The sequence below is a fragment of the Juglans microcarpa x Juglans regia genome, chromosome 8D (assembly GCF_004785595.1).
Source record: "Juglans microcarpa x Juglans regia isolate MS1-56 chromosome 8D, Jm3101_v1.0, whole genome shotgun sequence".
Classification (NCBI taxonomy): Eukaryota; Viridiplantae; Streptophyta; class Magnoliopsida; order Fagales; family Juglandaceae; genus Juglans; species Juglans microcarpa x Juglans regia.
In genome coordinates, this window is record NC_054608.1 from 521,072 (window position 1) to 533,457 (window position 12,386).

Consider the following 12,386-nt stretch of genomic DNA (forward strand, 5'->3'; position numbering starts at 1 on the left):
CATTCACATTCACCGTCGTCCATAACAGCCAAGTTTCACCGTCGTCAAGGACAGTCAAGTTTCACCGTCGTCCATAACAGTGTGTTTACCTCAGCAGTGTCCATTGTCACCATACCCAAACATAATCACAGAACCATTTCAAACATCTCATTTCAGATAATCACAAATCCAATTACAAATCAACTCAGATAACAGACCCAAAGATGCATCAAATAATCACAAATCCAATTCATAAGAAATAACATCACCATTGACTTTCATGACTAGTGGTTGGTCGTTGATTAAGAGTGTGACGACTTCAATCGCGTCTCGACTAAGAGGTTGTAGGTTTCGTCGAGAGAGGTGAAGGGTCAATGTTGGTGTGAGGGTAGGAGTCGGACAACGCCAATGGCGAGGGGAGGGCTTGGTTGCAAGAGGTGGGTGGAGGAGGGCCGCAGGGGGTTCGCTTGTGAGGGAGGGTCCGCAGGTGAAGGGTGAGGGGAGGGCTCGACGCCGATGCAAGAGGGGGTGGGGGGAGGAGGGTGAGGGAGTGGGGGGTGTTGGCCAGGGGGCCGAGAGGGATATCGCCTGGAGAAAGGGGGGAGAAGGATTTCAGATTTCATTTTATTCCCGTAATATTAGTCTGTGGTACGGTTATGGTGTTTATAAAATGAAACCCTTACGTGATATTTTTTTATTAGAGGGCTATTATTTGGAGAAGAATAGATTGACCGGTTTAAAGTTTTTTTCTATATGATAATGTGGATCCATTCAGAATTTCTCCCTATCTAAGGCAATGATATCATCGATCATAAAATAACACATGGTGCAGCCCGAAATCATGGCATCAGATCGTGCCGCCATATCTCCCCTACATTGAATATCGAAGGCTTCCATCAAAAAAAGAAAAGAATATCGAAGGCTTGACTTTGCAGACCAGAGCATTCTATATATATATATATATATATATATATATATATATATATATATATATATATGACATGACATGGATATATAATTATAATCATGTTTAGGTGAACAGATAGAAAACAGTAGAGATTCAGTTCGTACTTACTTTTGTTCATACAAATTATAATTTCATGGCAAATTAAACAATAATATTAAAAGAGGGATAAAGTTTTTCGAGAAAAAAAAAATAGATGATGATGATGATCATTACCACAATTATATATAGGTCTCTAATTTCTAGCTATAAGTGTTTGCACAGTGATTCTTTAGCATGCAGAAATGTTGTTTTCCACGTGCATGAAGAAAGATGCATACATTCTATGTCAGTAAGGGAAAGCTTATTGTACAAATTAAAATAAAAAATAAGAAACTTATATATAGCACCCTCCTCAAAAAGTGAGTATTCTAGTTTTTATTTTAATAGTTTAATTTCTAATTTTATTTATATAAACCTTACCTTAAATATATGTATATTTAATTAGCTTAATTAGCTTTGTATATGATCACCCTACCTACATGATGATCGATCTGGTTTTGCTATATATTCAGCTTAATTGTTCGCTAAATTAGAAAAGCAACTCTAACAAATTCAAAAATCAAATTAAATGGTCTCGAAATCCTTTGGAAATTAAACTAATTATAACTAACGCGCGGTAGATTACCCATTAATTTTAAATCATATAAACCTTATATGAATCAATACACTATATGTTGAGAAAGATGACTGATCTATTATTGAAGACCAACTCTTACCAGACTCAAACCAACTCTTACCGGACTCAAAGGATGCTGACTCGTTTGCTAAAGTTGTTCCTATCACGTAGGAGTAGGACATGGGATCCTGCGATCAAGTGATTGATATTTAAATCTTATAGTTATCTCTTGTAAACAAATATTTGAATTTTAAATACTTGATGAAAGCCTGTCGATAGCAATAATTAAGGCTTTCTGTTACTAGTGATGTATATAAAACATGCAGATGTATACGTCCAGATATATGAGAAAAAACATTTTCACATACTATCTCTATTACTGTCTTCTACATGGTATCAGAATAGCCATTTGACCTACGTCCTTCTATGTCCTCTCCTTCATCAATTATGTCAAACCACTCTAACTATGCTCCTCCCTCTCTTATAACCCCTCCAACCATTAATGTCATCAAACTCTCATGTGATAATTACCATGTCTGGAAAGCTCAACTCATCCCTTTCTTCCGTGGCCAAGGTCTCTACGGTTATCTTGATGGCACCACTATAATCCCTTCTAAGGACATTGCTGTTACCAACCCTGACTCCAATGCCACTTTGTTTATCTCCAACCCTCTTTATGATCACTGGCTAAGGCAAGACGCCATTGTTCTTGTTGTTCTTTTCTCTACAATTACTGAAACCATCCTAGTTCAAATTGTTTCCCACACAACCTCTGCTACAGTCTGGAAAGCACTTGAAACCTCATTCTCTTCTCAGTCACGGGCCTGTATCATTTAGTTACACACTGATCTAGCTAATGCCAGTAAATGTGCTCTCTCTACTAGTGATTATTTATGCAAATTAAAAGATACACTGATGAACTGGCCATCACTGGGCACTCGCTTAGCTGTGATGAAATCGTCACCTACCTCCTTGCTGGTCTCGGTCATGATTATGATCCTTTTGTTACAACAATTTCTGCTCGCAAAGATCCTGTTACGCTGGAAGAAGTCTACTCTCTTCTTTTAACTACAGAGTCCCTATTATCTCACAACAATCAACCGCTGCCACCAGCATCGGTCAATGTTGCTACAAGATAGTCACCACCAAATTTCTCTCGTGGACGTGCTAGATATCGAGGCAGGGGGAGCGGTTTCCGTGGGGATTCTCAGCAATTTTCTCCTTCTACTCGCGGTCCATCCACTCGAGATACTGTTATTTGTCAAGTATGTGGTAAGCCGAGCCACATAGCGAAGAAATGTTTTCACAGGTTCGATATTTCTTACTCTGCTACTATGGACCAGCGTAATCCTTTGGCATTGGTTGCCTCTAACTCTCCTTAATCTGAACCTGATTGGCACCCTGACACTGGCGCCATCCATCACCTCACCAACGACATCGCCGACCTTAATCTCAGGCGTGAAGATTATGATGGTACTGATCAAATTCATGTAGGCAATGGTGCATGTTTGTTGCATTTTCCAAAATTGGTTCCTCTTCCATCTCTAATTCTGCCAAACCATTCATCTTAAATCAAGTTCTTCTTGTTCCTGAAATTCAAAAAAATCTCGTTTCAGTACAACAATTTTGTAAAGATAATAATATTTACTTTGAATTTCAAAAAGGCGCCCCCTGCCTCGATATCTAGCACGTCCACGAGAGAAATTTGGTGGTGACTATCTTGTAGCAACATTGACCGATGCTGGTGGCAGCGGTTGATTGTTGTGAGATAATTGAGACTCTGTAGTTAGAAGAAGAGAGTAGACTTCTTCCAGCGTAACAGGATCTTTGCGAGCAGAAATTTTAGTAACAAATTATTAGAAAGAGCCATAAAAATTTTGTGCAATCATCTAAAAAGGAAACATAATATCGACAACCAGAGTTGGATAGAACCGAGGCTGGCCCCTATACATCACTATAAATTAAGTCGAGAGGAAACTTGGAAGACTGATAGGCTGAGCGAAACGGCAGAGAACAGCTCTTAGCATATTGACAATCCGAGCACACTGGAGTGCTTTTATTGGACGGAGGAAGAGTGAGATGAGACATAGCTTGTTTGACGATAGGAGTAGATGCATGTCCGAGACGCTGATGCCATAGCTGGTATGGAACACGAACGGCAGAAAAACAGCTAGTATGTGAAAATGTTTTTTCTCATATATCTGGACGTATACATCTGCATGTTTTATATACATCACTAGTAATAGAAAGCCTTATTTATTGCTATCGACAGGCTTTTATCAAGTATTTAAAATTCAAATATTTGTTTACATGAGATAACTATAAGATTTAAATATCAATCACTTGATTGCAGGATCCCATGTCCTACTCCTACGTGATAGGAACAACTTCAGCAAACGAGTCAGCATCCTTTGAGTCCAGTAAGAGTTGGTTTGAGTCTGGTAAGAGTTTGTCTTCAATACGCCCCCCTCAATCGCAGGGGAAGATCCCGGATCCTGAGATTGAAACTTAGCACCTTAAACCGAGAACCTGCTAGTGGTTTGGTGAGGAGGTCAGCGAGTTGGTCTTTACTAGAAATGAACCGAACAAGCAGTTTGTTGTTTGCGACAAGATCACGCACGAAATGAAAATCTATTTCAATGTGCTTTGTCCGTGCATGAAACAAAGGATTGGTACTTAGATAAGTTGCACCAATGTTGTCACACCACAACACAGGTGGACTATCCATACGAAAACCAAGTTCTCGTGTGAGTGATTGCAGCCACTGGATTTCAGCAGCAGCATCGGCAAGTGCTTTGTACTCTGCCTCGGTACTGCTTCGGGCCATCGTATCCTGCTGCTTGCACTGCCAAGAAATTAGATTCTGTCCAAGAAATATGCAGTATGCTCCCACAGATCGTCAATCGTCTCGATCACCTGCCCAGTCGGCATCTGAGAATGCCTGAAACTGAGGTGAAGAAGAACGTGAAATAAAGAGTCCATGCGAAACAGTCTGTTTTAAAAATCTTAGAATTCTCTTCACTGCCTGCTAGTGGGTTATTTTTGGATGATGCATAAATTTGCTGACTCGATGAACTGAATAAGCAATATCTGGCCGTGTGAATGATAAATACTGTAATCCTCCAATGATGCTCCTATACATAACTGGATCTTCAAAGTCATTTTGATCATTAATTGAGAGATGAGAGCTAGTGGATATAGGTGTGAGACACGGTTTGCATTTATCCATTTTGGATCGTTGCAGTAGCTCTATAATATATTTTCGTTGGGTTAAGTACATACCTTCAGTGGAGTATAAGGCCTCAACGCCTAGGAAAAAGGATAGATTTCCTAGATCTTTAACGGCGAATTCCTTGTGTAACGTATTAATCACCTTATTGACTAGCTGTGTATCGGATCCCGTAATTATTATGTCATCTACGTAGATGAGAAAGAATATAATCTGAGAATAAGATTGATAGATGAATAACGAGGAATCTGCCTTACTAGCAATGAAACCAAGCTGAAGTAGAGCATCTGCTAGTCTAGAAAACCATTGCCTGGGAGCTTGACGTAGGCCATACAAGGACCGTTTTAGCCGACACATATAATGAGGATACTGGGGGTGTTGGAAGCCTGGGGTTGAACCATGAAGACCTCTTCTTGCAGTGAACCGTGTAAAAATGCATTTTGAATGTCGATTTGGCGTAAGCACCAACCTCTAGAAATCGCAATAGAGAGAACAAGCCGGATAGATGTAGGTTTAATTACAGGACTGTATGTTTCATGAAAATCAACACCGTGTAGTTGATTGTATCCTTTAGCCACCAGTCGCGCTTTATAGTGTTGAATAGCACCGTCGGCTCTCCGTTTGACTTTAAAGATCCATTTAATACCCACTACATTAGCATGAGGATTTGGAGGAACCAATTCCCACGTTTGATTCTTAAGTAAGGCATCAAACTCTAGATTCATAGCAGCACGCCAATGACTATGTTTTGCTGCTTCTGTGTAGCAGGAAGGTTCATTATTTTCATGTGTGACTGCAGCGAGTAGTTCTCTTGGAAGGGGGTGGACGATGCAGCCATCGGGTATCTGCTTAGGCTTCCGAATTTTATTTTTAGACCTTATCGTCATGGCATGCGTGTTGGCTGAGCTGACTTGGACTGCACTTGGAGCTGAGCGGTCTATCACCTGAGTCGGGTGGCATGGAATAAGAGGTGATGTGTCTGGTGGTGGCTCATCTTGGGAACGATTCGATGGTAATGGTATTGAACAAATCCTGAGATGCGTTGATGTATTTTGCAAGTTACCTGCAGGTTGCGAAACTGAAGATAAACCAGGGGGCAGTGTGAATGGATGTTGACAAAGTAACTGTGTTTGACGTGGAAGTGGACTCAACATTGGTTGGTAGTCCATATGGGAAGGAGTGTTCATAAAAAATAACATGACGGGAGACATAAATTTTTCCAGTTGCGAGATCTAGACACTTGTAACCATGATGATTGAGACTATACCCTATGAAGATACAAGTTTTTGAACGGAAGTCGATTTTGTGTTTATTGAAGGGACGTAAGTAAGGCCAACGCGCACATCCGAATACTTTAAGAAATTGATAGTCAGGTTTAATGCGATAAACAATTTGATGAGGGGATTTATTTTGTAAGATAGGCGTAGGGAGCCTATTTATCAAATAAACAGCTGTAAGAAAGGCATCTTCCCAGAATTGTTGGGGTAGATGTGAATGGGATAGAAGTGATAAACCAACCTCAACAATTTGTTTATGGCGTCGTTGAATTGCACCCATTTGTTGATAAGTATGTGGACAAGCGATACGATGTTGGACACCAGTGTTTTTGAAATGAGTGGTTAATTTGCGGAACTCAATGCCACAATTGGATTGAAACATTTTGAGGTTGGTTTATCACTTCTATCCCATTCACATCTACCCCAACAATTCTGGGAAGATGCCTTTCTTACAGCCGTTTATTTGATAAATAGGCTCCCTACACCTATCTTACAAAATAAATCCCCTCATCAAATTGTTTATCGCACTAAACTTGACTATCAATTTCTGAAAGTATTCGGATGTGCGCGTTGGCCTTACGTCCCTTCAATAAACACAAAATCGACTTCCGTTCAAAAACTTGTATCTTCATAGGGTATAGTCTCAATCATCATGGTTACAAGTGTCTAGATCTCGCAACTGGAAAAATTTATGTCTCCCGTCATGTTATTTTTTATGAACACTCCTTCCCATATGAACTACCAACCAAAGTTGAGTCCACTTCCACGTCAAACACAGTTACTTTGTCAACATCCATTCACACTGCCCCCTGGTTTTTCTTCAGTTTCGCAACCTGCAGGTAACTTGCAAAATACATCAACGCATCTCAGGATTTGTTCAATACCATTACCATCGGATCGTTCCCAAGATGAGCCACCACCAGACACATCACCTCTTATTCCATGCCACCCGACTCAGGTGATAGACCGCCCAGCTCCAAGTGCAGTCCAAGTCAGCTCAGCCAACACGCATGCCATGACGATAAGGTCTAAAAATAATATTCGGAAGCCTAAGTAGATACCCGATGGCTGCATCGTCCACCCCCTTCCAAGAGAACTACTCGCTGCAGTCACACATGAAAATAATGAACCTTCCTGCTACACAGAAGCAGCAAAACATAGTCATTGGCGTGCTGCTATGAATCTAGAGTTTGATGCCTTACTTAAGAATCAAACGTGGGAATTGGTTCCTCCAAATCCTCATGCTAACGTAGTGGGTTGTAAATGGATCTTTAAAGTCAAACGGCGAGCCGACGGTGCTGTTCAGCACTATAAAGCGTGACTGGTGGCTAAGGGATACAATCAACTACACGGTGTTGATTTTCATGAAACATATAGTCTTGTAATTAAACCTACATCTATCCGGCTTGTTCTCTCTATTGCGATTTCCAGAGGTTGGTGCTTACGCCAAATCGACATTCAAAATGCATTTTTACACGGTTCACTGCAAGAAGAGGTCTTCATGGTTCAACCCCCAGGCTTCCAACACCCCTAGTATCCTCATTATCTGTGTCGGCTAAAACGGTCCTTGTATGGCCTACGTCAAGCTCCCAGGCAATGGTTTTCTAGACTAGCAGATGCTCTACTTCAGCTTGGTTTCATTGCTAGTAAGGCAGATTCCTCGTTATTCATCTATCAATCTTATTCTCAGATTATATTCTTTCTCATCTACGTAGATGACATAATAATTACGGGATCCGATACACAGCTAGTCAATAAGGTGATTAATGCGTTACACAAGGAATTCGCCGTTAAAGATCTAGGAAATCTATCTTTTTTCCTAGGCGTTGAGGCCTTATACTCCACTGAAGGTATGTACTTAACCCAACGAAAATATATTATAGAGCTACTGCAACGATCCAAAATGGGTAAATGCAAACCGTGTCTCACACCTATATCCACTAGCTCTCATCTCTCAATTAATGATCAAAATGACTTTGAAGATCCAGTTATGTATAGGAGCATCGTTGGAAGATTACAGTATTTATCATTCACGCGGTCAGATATTGCTTATTCAGTTCATCGAGTCAGCAAATTTATGCATCATCCAAAAATAACCCACTAGCAGGCAGTGAAGAGAATTCTAAGATTTTTAAAACAGACTGTTTCGCATGGACTCTTTATTTCACGTTCTTCTTCACCTCAGTTTCAGGCATTCTCAGATGCCAACTGGGCAGGTGATCGAGACGATCGACTATCTGTGGGAGCATACTGCATATTTCTTGGACAGAATCTAATTTCTTGGCAGTGCAAGCAGCAGAATACGATGGCCTGAAGCAGTACCGAGGCAAAGTACAAAGCACTTGCCGATGCTGCTGCTGAAATCCAGTGGCTGCAATCACTCACACGAGAACTTGGTTTTCGTATGGATAGTCCACCTGTGTTGTGGTGTGACAACATTGGTGCAACTTATCTAAGTACCAATCCTATGTTTCATGCACGGACAAAGCACATTGAAATAGATTTTCATTTCGTGCGTGATCTTGTCGCAAACAACAAACTGCTTGTTTGGCTCATTTCTAGTAAAGACCAACTTGCTGACTTCCTCACCAAATCACTAGCAGGTTCTCGGTTTAAGGTGCTAAGTTTCAATCTCAGGGTCTGGGATCTTCCCCTGCTATTGAGGGGGTATTGAAGACCAACTCTTACCAGACTCAAACCAACTCTTACCGGACTCAAAGGATGCTGACTCGTTTGCTGAAGTTGATCCTATCACGTAGGAGTAGGACATGGGATCCTGCGATCAAGTGATTGATATTTAAATCTTATAGTTATCTCATGTAAACAAATATTTGAATTTTAAATACTTGATGAAAGCCTGTCGATAGCAATAAATAAGGCTTTCTGTTACTAGTGATGTATATAAAACATGCAGATGTATACGTCCAGATATATGAGAAAAAACATTTTCACATACTATCTCTATTACCATCTTCTACATCTATTTAATAATTAAGGTTTATAGTTGCAGAGGATTATGATCATACGATTATATGCAAAAAGTGTTTTTGTTTTCCACATTTTGGGTGAGCATATATAATGCATTAATAATTGTCAAATTAAAAAATAGAATTTTTAATTACTTGGCTTTTCATGAAAGAGCTGAATTAGGAGGACTCGATGTTTAGCACCGAGATCATCTTAAGGAGTTGAAAAAGAAAATGGAATTAACTAGGTGTTGGATAACTAGTTATTCACTGAGTACTGATCATTTGTCTGTTTATCAATATGTGTGTTAATGCGTAAATTTACACAACAGACCGGAAGTGAGGAAATAATCATTTCTGGCCCACGATTGTGATTCGGGCTTCGATACAGTGTGATTTGCGTTCTTCCATGAAATAAATAATAAATAAATGTATAACAATAAATAAAGAGAGATATAGACTTACGTGGTTCATCATAATATCTATGTCCACGGGTTGTTTGGGGTGAAATTCACTCTAATAGACAATTTTACAATCTCTCATGGTCTCACGTATCTCTTGTTTCAATAAAGAAATTTAAGGAAGATCTTTTGGAGTCGATATGTGTGGCGAAGTTTGCACGTAAGGAGCTTGTGTGGAGAGCCTATTGAGAGTCTACTCCTCATACAGAGGTCTATCTTCTTGGAGTGATTCAGTCCAACTTGCCTTGTGAAGCCTTTTCCTTTCAGAAATATGAATCTATTTCCTTTTAGGAGTCTGAGTATCTTTTCTTTTAAGAGTCTGAGTATTTTTTATTATTTCTTCTTAGTCTTATCTCTTACCTTATTTTTCAGTTTTATCTCAAGGCTAGATTTTAGCCTACTGATTTGACCCTTACAAATGTCCGCGATTCTTAAGGTCGATTTGCTCAACAAGAAAGCCTTGACAATCTTCAAATCAATAATTTGCAGAATAAATTTTGAAAATTGGTCCCTGATTTTTTGTTTGTTTGTGCTAAGTGGTGAAGAGCTCAACTTGGAGAGATAGGTGAGAGATGTACTTAACCGTATTAGGTGCTAGCACAGAGCTCTACTTGGCAAAAGATGTACTTGACCGCATTAGGTGTGAGCTTGAAGCTCTGCTTGAACAAGAGATGTACTCGACAGTGATGGTAGCAAGCGCAAAGCTTTACTTTGGACGGGAGATGTACTCGACCACGTCACGGGCGAGCGCAGAGCTCGGATTTGAGTTTAATTATTTGTGTGGATGTTTTCCTGAGATATTGTTTATTGTCTGCGAAGAGTGCATATTTCCATGATTGGTTTCTTGTGTGTATTTTCGTGATCGTTTTTTGCTATTGTTGGTAGTAGTGAATTTGCTACCCTTTGGTGTAAATCGTTGTTTGATGCTCCTATTTTAGGGTTGATGTTAGAGTTTGTTTATAATAACCCGCGCTTAAGTAGTCAAGAAGCCCGTTGACTCCCTAAGTCCACATTAGGTTGTTGATAAGCCTGTCGACTCGTTTCCAAAAAAAACTCGCGCCAAGCGGTTGTGGAGCTCAAAGGCTCATTCCCGAAGGTAACCCGCTAGCAAAGGTTGTGGCGCAAGCATCGTCACTCGGCATTTGCATGAGAAGGCGTTGTGCGAGGGTCGATGGGTCTTTTGACCTGCATGCCCCTTTTTTTGGGTCACAGGGTCTTTTGACTTACACGTCCCTTTTTTAGAGTTGCGGAGTCTTTTGATTTGCGTGCTCTCTTTGAGGGTCACAGGGTCTTTTGACCTATGCGCCCTTTTTGTCACCATGAGTCTTTAGACTCGACTTTGGTGTGTGGCGCCCCCAATCCCCCTTATATAAATACACAGGGATCGAGACGCCAGGATGGTGACAACACGGTCACACATCCCAACGAAGTGCCAGTGTGTGTACATGCAACAGTGTACAAATATAATAACGCAGCGGATAGTCAACTAAGTACCAGAATTTAAATACAAATATTTAAAACAATTTATCTTTAAAAAATTATACAGTCATCCCAAATATAATACAAAAGGTGAATACATAAACTGATAAAAACACATAACTCACTAAACAGGAGCAATCCCAGATCACTCCTCCAACGGAGCCAAGCTAAGGCTCTACATCATCATCTGCATCAAAATCTGCGATATCATAAAATGGTACCACAGGTAAGTATAAACCAAACAACTCTCGGGATAAAAATACATTAATGCAACCAACAAAATAACAAAATACCTTTAGCCACAAAATACCATTTTTTCCCAGAAAAATGATTATTTCCAACACACGCCAAAAATCCCATTTTGGCCCAAAATATCCGTAACACATTTTCCCATAAAATGATCCACACAAACAATCCATTTATCGGACACTGTAGGCGGGAATCGCAGGCGGGACTCTACCACCGTCCCTGCTTACCACCATCCCTACCGCGTGCACCGTAGGCGGGAATCACAGGCGGGACACAACCACCATCCCTGCTTACCACCATCCCTAACGCGTGCACCGTAGGCGGGAATCACAGGCGGGACTCTACCACCATCCCTGCTTACCACCATCCCTACAGTTCCTTTACACACAATAAATACTTAACAGAGCACTGTAGGCGGGAATCACAGGCGGGACACAACCACCATCCCTGCTTACCACCATCCCTACAGTCTCTTTCCTTTTACTCACATGAAAATCCAAATCCAATAAATACATAAACATGTATGCAATACACGAAAACCCAGTTTTCTTTACAAACATGATCATGCATGCAATATGCGATGTACGTGAACAAGTCATAACCAACAACCACAATTCACAATGCAAACAAACACAACTCCGTCCACAATCCATCCAACCCCCGAAACTCCTCGGACTCAGTCCGGCAAAACAACCCAATTCACAGATAATATGCGTTAGTGCAAAAATATATTTAAATCACGAAAGTTCTTTAAGGAAAATACTTACAGTGCAATATAATAATTTCCGGAGGATCTCGAAGTTGCAAGTGGTGATTTCTGAGCAACACCACAGTGTAAAATACACTGTGGCCGTGGGTCACAATTACCAACTTTTCAACGAGGACAAACGAAGACCCAAGATTGATAGGGTAGGGCCTAGGGAGGTCGGTGAAGCCAATGGTGGCGGTGGTTTGCCGTGGGTGGCGGCGGAATGGGCGGTAGAAGACCAAAATGCCCAAATCGGAAATGTAGTTGGTGGAGCTTCACCGGTGACGGATCGGAGGTGGGGTTGGGTCCAATGGGTTGCCAAGAGGTCGGGGATGAAGTGGTAGGAAGATGGTGGCCAATGGTGGTGCGACAGCGG

General features: G+C 40.8%; 1 non-coding gene across 1 annotated transcript; it reads left to right on the forward strand.

The window, feature by feature from the left end:
- The first annotated feature begins 2,539 nt into the window (after nt 1-2,539).
- Nucleotides 2,540-2,678, forward strand: LOC121243807. Its single transcript, XR_005936292.1, has one exon. It is a non-coding gene; the product is annotated as a small nucleolar RNA Z247 (small nucleolar RNA).
- The last annotated feature ends 9,708 nt before the right edge of the window (nt 2,679-12,386 follow it).